Source organism: Camelus bactrianus, chromosome 8, assembly GCF_048773025.1.
Source record: "Camelus bactrianus isolate YW-2024 breed Bactrian camel chromosome 8, ASM4877302v1, whole genome shotgun sequence".
Taxonomy (NCBI): Eukaryota; Metazoa; Chordata; class Mammalia; order Artiodactyla; family Camelidae; genus Camelus; species Camelus bactrianus.
Genome location: NC_133546.1, coordinates 41,883,711 through 41,894,106, shown reverse-complemented (window position 1 = coordinate 41,894,106; position 10,396 = coordinate 41,883,711). Strand labels below are relative to the sequence as shown.

The following is a 10,396-nucleotide window of genomic DNA, read 5'->3' as shown; positions in this document are numbered from 1 at the left end:
ATGGCTCAAAAATGTAACACTTAGGCTGAAATCTAACAAAACAAGCACAAGATTTGCATGGTAAAAACTAAAAATGATGATGAAAGAAACCAAAAAGGACTAAGTAAATGGAAGACTCAACATAGTAAAGATATCAATTTTCCACAAACAGATATACAGATTTAATGTAATCCCAAAATATTTTTTAAGATATAGATAAAATTATTATAATGGAAAAGCAAAGGAACTAGAACAACTAAAACAATTTTGAAAAAGTGGAATAAAGTAAGAGGAATCAGTTTACCTCATCGTGATACGTAATACATAGCCACAGTAATCAAAGCCAGGTTGTGTTAGATGAGGGAAAGACATAAACCACCGGAATAGAATAGAGACCCACAATTTGATGCACACAAATATCCCTGAATACTTGAAAAAAAGGTTGAAAAGGCAATTTATCAGAGAAGTCTTTTCAGGAAATGATGCTGGAGGAAATGGACATCCACTGGCAAAAAATAAACTTAAGCCTCACACCTAGTACACAAATTAACACAAAATGGGTCACAGATTTAACTATAAGATGTAAAACTACAAGTTTTTTAGAAAAATATAAGAGAAAATATTCAGGATTTAAGACAGGGTACACTTCTGAGACTTGACATCAAAATCAAAATTCGTAAAAGAAAAATTTGATAAACTGGACTTCATCAAAATTAAAAACTTTTGTTCTGTAAAAAATCCTGTAAAGAGGATGAAAAGACAAGCTACTGGGAGAAAACATTTGCAAGCCACATATCTGGTTAGGACTAGAATCTAAAATATATAAAGAATACTCAAAATCCAACAGAAAAAAAAAAAAGAAAAGAAAGAAAACAATTAGAAAGTGAGAAAGACATGAAGTATCATTTCACTGAAGAGAATATGCAGATGGCAATAGGTACATGATTTTCAAATTTATTGGTCATTGGGGAAATGCAAATTAAAAATGAAAGATATCATTATATACCTGTTAAAAAAGGCTAAAGCAAAGACTGAGAACACTAAACACTGTCAAGGATATGGTGAAACTGGATCACTGATACATTGCTGGTGTGAATATAAAATGGACTGCTGCTCTGGAAAATAGTTCAGCAATTTCTTAAAAAACTAAGTATGAGACTACTGTACAACCCATCAACTGCATTCCCAGGTGTTTAGCCCAGAGAAATGAAAACTTATATTTACACAGAAGCTTCTACTTGAATGTTAATAGCAGCTTTATTCATAATAGCCCCAAACTATCATCAATCCAGTTGGCCATCAATGGGTGAATGGTCAAACAGTGGTATATAGCCTTGGATAATTATAATTTTAGGAAAACAGATTTATGAATTATACCAAAAAAAAAAAAAAACTAATGTTGGTAACTTTGCATAATTTGTTATATAAATTTAATCAAAGAAAACCTATCCTAAAGAATCTGACTGAATGTTTAGTTAACCATCAGGACCAACATCCTGGGGGGAGGGTATAGCTCAAAGTGGTAGAGTGCATGCTTAGCATGCATGAAGTCCTAGGTTCAATTCCCAGTACCTCCTCTAAAAAAAAAGTAAATAAATAACCTTAACTACCTCCCTTCCCATCTCAAAAAAAAAAAAAAAAAATCCTGACCACAGATCTAAAATTTTATTAAGATCCATCTACCCTTGTGATTAAATGTGGAGAGATTTTCAATTAATTCACTGTTCTTTTTACAAGGGTTTTCTAAGCTATTTTCCAAAATGCAATTATATTTCCAAGAAAGTTATCCAGTGAGTAAATTCTTGGCCCTAAACATTCAGAATTAGAAGATGGTAAAAGCAAATATGCCCCCCTCTTCCTTGATTTCTCCAGATACTCTATTTTTGCCTTGTGGAGTCACATTAGATGTGAAAACAAAAGAAACTTGCAAGTAAGCAGAGGACTTCAGAAGTGAAAAATGAAGTAATTTTTCTATTTCACTGTATCCTATCTTGACAATAATATTGTAACTCTCTTACAAAAACTTCCTTTGCAATGTGCAGCTGAGGACACTCAGCATTTCCAAACCTAAGCATTAAAACTTACTTCCATAAATAGACCTCTATGAGAACCTTTCCAGAATAACTCTAAAAGAGGCATCTAATGTTGTACATAAGATGAACTGTGAGAGTTCAGCCAATATCACTGTTTTTACTTTGCAGCTTTTGCTGTTTCTTTCAATATTTATGTGTTCCTTACAAGTATTGCCAGCCTTGACTGAAACAAATGTGTTTCTCTTTAAAGCTAAATAATTGTTTGGGACTGATAATGGCTCTAAGTTTGTGGTTTCCTTCAAAAAGAACGTAGGTATTATTCTAATAGCTGCCTTCTTTTAGTGCCTGAAAATTCTGAATTGAGACTAGAACGTATTTAAGTCTCTTAAATAAGGAAAAATGCATGAATAAACAAACACAAGTCATAAACAGCAGTCAAGAACCTGTAACTGGTTGACTCTGGAGAGAAATGGAAGCCAGAGAAAGGAGGGTCAAAGATATATTTTCATTGTATGTATCTTGTACCTTAAACGACATCTTTTACTGTGTGCATGTGTTATCTATTTAAATGAATGAATTTGTAAATAAATAATTTGAAAAATACACAGAAATGAATAAAACTATTATCTGAGATAAAACTTTATTCTTCGTATCTACTTCTCTCCTGGAAAAAAATAAAATCTGTATTTGAGGAAAATTCCACTTGGGAATATTTGAAGAAAAAAATGTTCTTAACCCTCAGTGATTTATTTCTATGCCAGCCTTTGGGTTTGGGGTGTTTGGGAAGCTGCCAGTAGTCGTGTGGTTGCCAATTTGCTTTCTTGGTTGTTACTGACCTGTAGGGCATGTGCTACAAGTAAGTCATAAAACATCACTGTGACTTATTTGCCTTTCTAAAAAGTGGAGCCCATTATTCTTGTTGCTTTCTTGCCTATGGAGGATATTATAAATAATTTATGAAATATCTCTGGTATGTTCATTGTTTTACCTGGAAAGAAGGCAAGAATGTTATTATCACAATAAACCATAAAGTTAAAAAATGCCTGCCTAAAAAGTAAGTATTATGGCTATTAATAAGTTTAAGTTGATTGTATTTCTCAGAATAAAGATGGTATCTTAAATGTTGATTTTGAATCTTATGAGACCAGAAGAAATCCAAGAGTGATAGTTAGAGCCACTTCTGAAGACAAATATCATGAGATAAAAACCAGCATAACCAGTGGAATGGCAGCAAGAAACAGTTAAAACCCCAAACTAGGCCAGGCTGCTAATGTTTCACCAGCATACCATCCTTTGAAAAATCTCAGTGTTATTGAGTTCCTCTTTAGTTTCTTTTTCACAATTCTGTTTATTTTTATTTAAGTGGATATGAAAGTACTCTGTGTGTCAAATGCAGAAACTGCAGTCTACCCACTGTTTGATAGCCACAGGGAGTTGCAATCAGCTCAGGAAAGCCCACACACCATCTCTCTGACCATGATGTTTCTGAAAGACCAGAGCTCCAAATGTAAATTTTGTTATCTATTTGTGCGACCAAAATCCAAGTCTTCTGAGAATGCAAGTGGAGATTTCATCTTATTTTCCAAACTCCAAAATAGGTAAGAGTGTTTTGTGAGGGCCTTGAACAATTTTATTTTGATAATTTCAACCTGGAAAGTATAGTCATGCCCTCACATGACCATCAGGTGGTGATTATCACTTATAGTTGATTGTCACCAAAGTCAATTTTGCTGAAAAATATTGAAATAGAATCACTTTGATCCCTAGCACAGGAACTGGGGCTTGAAAGGGATACATTCTGAATAGGGTAGTGAATTCCAAGATTCATTAAACTCCTTTTTAGCTTACACTTCATAGCAATATTAACATACGGCATAATATAGTCTGTAAAACTTCCTCAGAGATTACTATGTATAGCTTTAAGGATTCAGAGAAAAGAGATTATCCTTGCCTCAAAGAGATCATGGCAGATCCAGCCAGAAGGGAAATTAGATTGTAACAGAATGAAGGTTTTGGCAAGGAGAGCACATAAAGAGTGCCCAATCAGGACTAGGGAAGAATGGGAGAAGGGAAAAGGCTCCCTAGAAGAAAGCGAGGACTGAGAAACATAGAAATTAGCCAAAAGAAGAAAACATGGGGAAAAAGTAAATAAAGAAACCTAGGTTTTTTTTTCAACGTGTGATCCAAAGACAAGGGTAAGACCTGGAGCGTGGATTTGCTCAGGAAACTATAAGATGCTTAGGTGGCAAAGGAAGATGGATATCATTGATTACTGCAAAAGCAGGGTGGGATTGAGCCACGAGCGGCAAAACGTGTTTGAAAGGTAACAGCCAGGCTGCTACAAGCCCGATGAGGCCATCAGAAAGGGCACAGAGAAGCACTTGTGTGGGAATAGGTGTACCTTTGAGTGCTGAAAGAGCTCCTACCCCAATCTAGTGATACAAAAAGCAAGAGGTCGACAGTAAAAAGAAGTAAGACTTCCTTTTTATTGGATAGTTTTCTCACTTCCGTAGGCTGGACCAACCACCAAACTTCAAGATGCATCCACTGACCATTACTCTTTTTCATAAATGCGTCTTTTGTACTGCATACGTGCTGGTTTTGTGGGTGATGAGTTAGGACAATGGTACTTCCAAGCACAGGTTGTTATTGTTTTGTATATTTTGGCCTGACAATGATATTGTCTCTCCTTGATGGAAAGAATGAAGAGGGTAAGACAGGTCCAGGTGGTAGAATAGCGATTAGGTCATTTTGGGAGGTGCCTTGGGAAATACTGTGTACTTCTAATAAATACAAATGTATATAAATCACAAGAGGTTAACAGAAGATGAGGGTCAGTAACAAACAAAAAACAAAGTTTGGTACCAAGGATGTATGTAAGATCAACCCAGGAGGACAGAGTGAAATGGAGGTTGAAGACAGAGCTCTAAAGAACAGTTATGGCTCTGATATGGGTAGAGAAAGAGATGCCTTTATATGAGAAACTGCAGACATAGAAAGAGGTGAAAAACTAGATGAGAGTAATGTTCTAGAAATCAAGAGAAAAGAGTTTCATGAGAGATTTCATTAAAGAGGCAATGATCGGATATAATTTTTGATATAATGAACAAATTCTGGTGAATCTATGCCAGGCAGATTAAATTTTCCATTACACACACAGGTCAAGTAAAGTAAGAAATAAGAACATTTTATGACAGCAGCAAGGGCAATTTCATTGTAGGCCTGGGTGAATGGCAAGGTAGAACAGTGCAGAAGGTTGTACAAAGAACAGAGACACAGGACTAAGATTTCTAATAAATTTCAACTGATCACTTCCAACTTTAATTTTTATAATAAATATGTAAAATGGTACTTCCAAACACAGGTGGTAGTTGTTTTATTTTGGCCTGACAATGACATTGTCTCTCCTTGATGGAGAGAATGAAGAGGGTAAGACAGGGTAAAAGTATGATTTCTTATTCTAATATGATCAGATTAGTCATTTTTTCCTAAGACTGTCTTTGTTACATATGTGTATACATATATATATATATGTATGTACACAGACACATGTTTATATAATACATAACATATTTATGGATATACAGATGTATTTTCCCCAAATACCTTACTATAGGATCACTATTTATGGAGAATTTAAAGAGTAAATTATATAAAATAATATAAAATATAATAGGTATCTGATGGGTCATGGACATAAAAATAAAATTTTTTTTAGTAGCATGTTCTCTCTCTCTATCCCATCTCTGTCTCTCTCCCCAGTTAGCACAGAAGAATGTGGAAATGAGATTGAGATTTTGTCACTGAATTTTTCCACCTGTTTCATGACATGCAAACATCAACTTACAAGGACTCACACATACCCATTTACCCACCTCATCAATACACATATAAAATAACTTAAATTATGATATCTAATGTAACTAAAGAAAGATGCAGAGAGATTTCATTATAAAAATCAAGGACCAAATCAATCTTGTAAAAAAGATCCATTTAATGTCTGCTTTTCTGCGGAACATTTATTGAATAAATGTCTAGTCTGTGTGCAGAATTTGGTCTGTACCTTTATAATCTAGTAGCAAGTCTAGAGAAGCAGCTAACTCTTACCACCTTGAACTCTTAGAATGACTACCATTATCTACCAAAAAAATGAAACGTAGGATCATGAATTGCCTAATTAGGTCAGTTTGCAATATCTTAGAAATACTGATAGTTTAAGGGATGGAGAAAAAAAGCTCTCATAGATGACAGAGATATAAAGAAAACATGAAACTACGTGAAAGATAAGAGTGTTTTATGTTTTACATAGAGAAGATATGTTGACCTGAATGTTTTATTGAGGAAGAGAAGAATATAGTTTAAAACAACAACAACAACAAAAAAAAGAATGGGTCATGATTCAAGACAGAGTAGGCAACTGATAAAGCAAGGCGCCCCGAGAAGGTAAGAGGCGTACTGCGTAGCCCAGCTGGAGGGATTAGCCTTCAATGGAATAATTAATCCTCCTAGATTAAATAAAGAGGAAAAGGATGAGGTGTCTCCATTAAGCAGTATGTAGCTAAAAGGAGTGGGAAGTTGAGTCGGGGTGTGGGAGAGGAAAGTAAGTTTGGATCATCAAAAGAATGGTAAGGCTTCAGAACTTTTGTTGAGGCAATAGGATAGCTTTTGAAGGACAGGAAAGGAATTGATCACTGACAGAGGTTCCACCAGACCTGGGACACAGTAAATGTGTACTGAGGTCAAGCTGCATAGTTTCATAAATTCCCTAGTTTAGTTGTAACTGGTAAGGCAGATGGTGGCATAAATCAAGGATTAGGACTCTGCAGGGCAGTTATGGAATAGATAAAAGAGCAAAGGAAATGAAGATTCAAAGGCTTCTCATGAAAGAACAATTAAAGTGATTAACTGTTAAATCTTTGCATTGAATAAAAATCTTTGAATAAATGTGGATGTAATTTCTGATCATGAGGTATCCAGGCAAGGTAAAATAGCACCACTATCATCACCAACACCATCATCATCTAAAAAGAAAAATGATCTATACTATGAAAGAAATCAGCTGAACGTGAATCCAGTGGATACTGTTAGTTTTCTTGACTACAAATTAAAAATGTAACCTTCTTTTCATTACTTTAAGAGCAAACATGTCTTCTTTTTTTTTAAAGAGTAGATAAACATGTGAGAAAATGTGACGACATGCCAATTGCCCATAGTATCATCTTCTATTAAAGGAAAAGCATTTTGAGAGATTTAGGGTATTATTAATTTTATTTTCTAGTTCTTCCAAACCCAAAATAAATTAGGTAAGTCATTTGTCTCAACTGGCTCTGTGGAACATGAGAACGCTTTAGGGTCATTGGAATTAAGCAGCCATATGGAATTTGTAGTGTACTTATAACTAAGACAGATGGCAGCAGAATGGAGCTGCCTTGAGGCTGTAGAAACACTCCAGTGACCATGAGCAGTCAATTAAGAATTGAGACAAGAGGGAAATGTCATTTCAACCCCTGTAACATTTATCTGGTGCATGTATCCTTGCTGCCTTTCATAAGTCTATTTCATGGGGTATGGCTCTAAAAAAGAGTTAGAGGAAATGTTTTTCTGACCTCCTCTTATAAGAAAGCATCTAAATTCTGGTCCAGTTCTTAGGATGTCAAAGATTACAACTTCTGCTTATACCTGGGGACAGCCTAGAAGACTTGATTACTTCCAGTACTGTTCTCAGCAAGCTCAAGATGAAATATTCCTTTAGCTTCTAGAATAGATTAATAAACCCAAGAATCATTCATTCCTTAAGCAGTTTCTCTGTATGTGCTTTGTACCAATCTCTATTTAGCTCTGATGTTATCAAAGTCAAATTTCTTGTTTTTTGGGAGGAGGATATAGCTCAGTGGTAGAGCACATGCTTTGCATGCATGAGGTCCTGGATTCAATCCCCAGTACCTCCATTAAAAATAAATAAATAAAACATTAAAAGCCTAATTACCTCCCCCCTAAAAAAAACTTCCTCTTTTTAAGGTCATGAAGAAGACAAACTTGTAAACCAGATTATAACGCAGTAGGACTGAGTATTCTGATAGAAATGCAGTACTCTGTAAGCATAGGTAAGGGTAACTTTTCCACCCGGGCAGGGCAGGCAAGTCCTTCTGAAGGAAGATTTGTTTGTGCAGAGTCTTGAAGGGTGAGTGTGGAGCACTTGAAAAAAGATAATACAGGAGGAAAAGGATTTAACATTGAAAATGTACAAATATATATATATTATATAATATGTGCAAAAAAAATAGTAAAGCAAGAAGTAGCATCACTTAATCAAGGACTGAGCAGACTATGAGTCGGGCAGAGTGTTGGAGGTGAGCATGGATAGTCTGCAGGAGCCAGGTCTGAATGCCTTGAGTGGCAGGCTCAGATATTTCACTGTCACAGTCTGAGCTGTAGAGACTCCCTGAAAAGGGTTTTTAATGAAGATAAAATCGTCAACTCCGAATCTGAAAATATCTATCGATCGATCTCTATCTCTATCTGCCTGCAGAGCAGAAGGCAGATGTTTAAATACGCAGGGGTAGTAAGTTGTGAGGAGCAAGGATGGTGTAAGACTGATCACAGGGAGAACAATTAGGAGGAGACCTCTGTTACCTGTCTAAGTGATGCTAACAACATGAACTGTATTTGAGAATGAATCAGAGGTTGTGTGGAGGCAAGGATGATTTAAGAAAAATCAGAATGTAGCACTGATAAATCTTGGCAACACACTGTGTTCAGATTCGAGAATGAGCAGGAGTCTAGGAAAATCTCCAGGCTTTTGGCTTGTGGGTTTGCCCTTCCCAAAAGTAGGTGTGGTGAGGAAAACAATGGCCTCTGCCAAGTATGTCTTTGTCCTAATTCCTGGAACCTAAGACATACTATATAATATGGCAAAGGGAAATGCAGGTTGTTCATGGAATTAAGGTTGTTAATAACCTGACCTTAAAACAAGGAGATTACTCTGGATTATCCTGATGAGCCCAATATAATCACAGGAATAACATGAAAGAGTAAGGCAGAAAAGGAGGTGAACATCAAACAGATATTTGAAGATACTACACGTTGGAATAAAGGGCCATGAACAAGGAACTCAGGTGGTCTCTAGAAGTTGGAAAAGGAAAGGAAACAGATTTTCCCCTAGAGCGCTGAGAGGTAGCGTAGCCCTTCCAACACCTTGACTCAGTGAGACCTATTTCAAACTTCTGGATTCTGGAACTGTAAGACAATAAGCATGTATTGCATTAAGCCCCAAAGTTTGTGGTAAATGTTAGAGCAACAGAAAATGAATACAGTACAGAATATAGTTAGAAGAGCAAGTTAGGGGGAAACGATAACAGTAGTTTTGGCAGGATCAAATTCTAGAGAAGAGTGATGTATATGTCTATGAATTAGTCAAACAGGAAGAGACTGAGAAGATGACCAAGAGGGTATGCCCAGAGGTATAGGATCAAAACTAGGACAGCCTAATGTCCAAGAAACCACGGGAAAAGAGATTTTTAAAAAGGAGGTGGTCAGTAATGATGAATACCCCAAAGTTCAAGTGATAGAATGATGGGAAAGTATGCTTTGGAACCAACAGTGAGAGTGGCCTCAAAAACCTGACTCAGATGACTTGGTTCTGTGTGAGTGGAGACTGAAACAGGTACCATTAACCTGGCCTGTCACTGCCCATTCCTGTATCAAACCCAATTTGCGACCCTAGGAAGAGAAAGCTCAAAAGAAATGCTATATCCAAAAACACTTTTGCAAATCATATACTATATTATAAGGTGCTAAAAACCGACTTGTTCTGCTACTGGTAGGGAATGAGGTGCACTGGTGTTTTAAAGATAAATGAAACCTATTGTACTACGTAACAATTTATCTGTTTATTTAGTTTTAATGGCAGTTCTTCTGAATCACATCAAGTGTTTATCTCTTCTAAAGTGGATGGATATGCAGAATGAAAATATTAGAGATGCAATTCCAGTTTTCCTGGAGGACTTAGTGATATCAATGTGAAAGCAATGAATGTGTATATTTATAATACAGTAGTACTTCTATTGCCTGATGTAAGAAGTGTTTTAACTTATACCAGTGTTCTTGGGATTGTCATTCATGTGGCCAATGCTGCAAAACTGGCAACTATAAATTAGATTTTTTTGGTGATCCTCCAGCCCCGATCAAAGTATTGGTTTTCTAGTCTGTGGACTTAAAGGTATGTTACCAAAACTGTTAATATTTTTTATCAAAGAAAAGTAAATAAGCTCTGTATTTCCATTAATAGATATATATTATAGGTCAAAGACATTTCTAATTTACCTTTAGTTTCTAGGCTATGTTCTAGTGAGATGAGGATGTCAAATAGATGTAACATTAATATG

The 10,396-nt window shown here is 35.8% G+C and overlaps 1 non-coding gene across 1 annotated transcript; it reads left to right on the top strand.

Moving 5' to 3' along the window:
- Positions 1 to 7,887: 7,887 nt before the first annotated feature.
- TRNAA-UGC (transfer RNA alanine (anticodon UGC)) lies at positions 7,888 to 7,960 on the top strand. The gene has a single exon. It is a non-coding gene; the product is annotated as a tRNA-Ala (tRNA).
- The last annotated feature ends 2,436 nt before the right edge of the window (positions 7,961 to 10,396 follow it).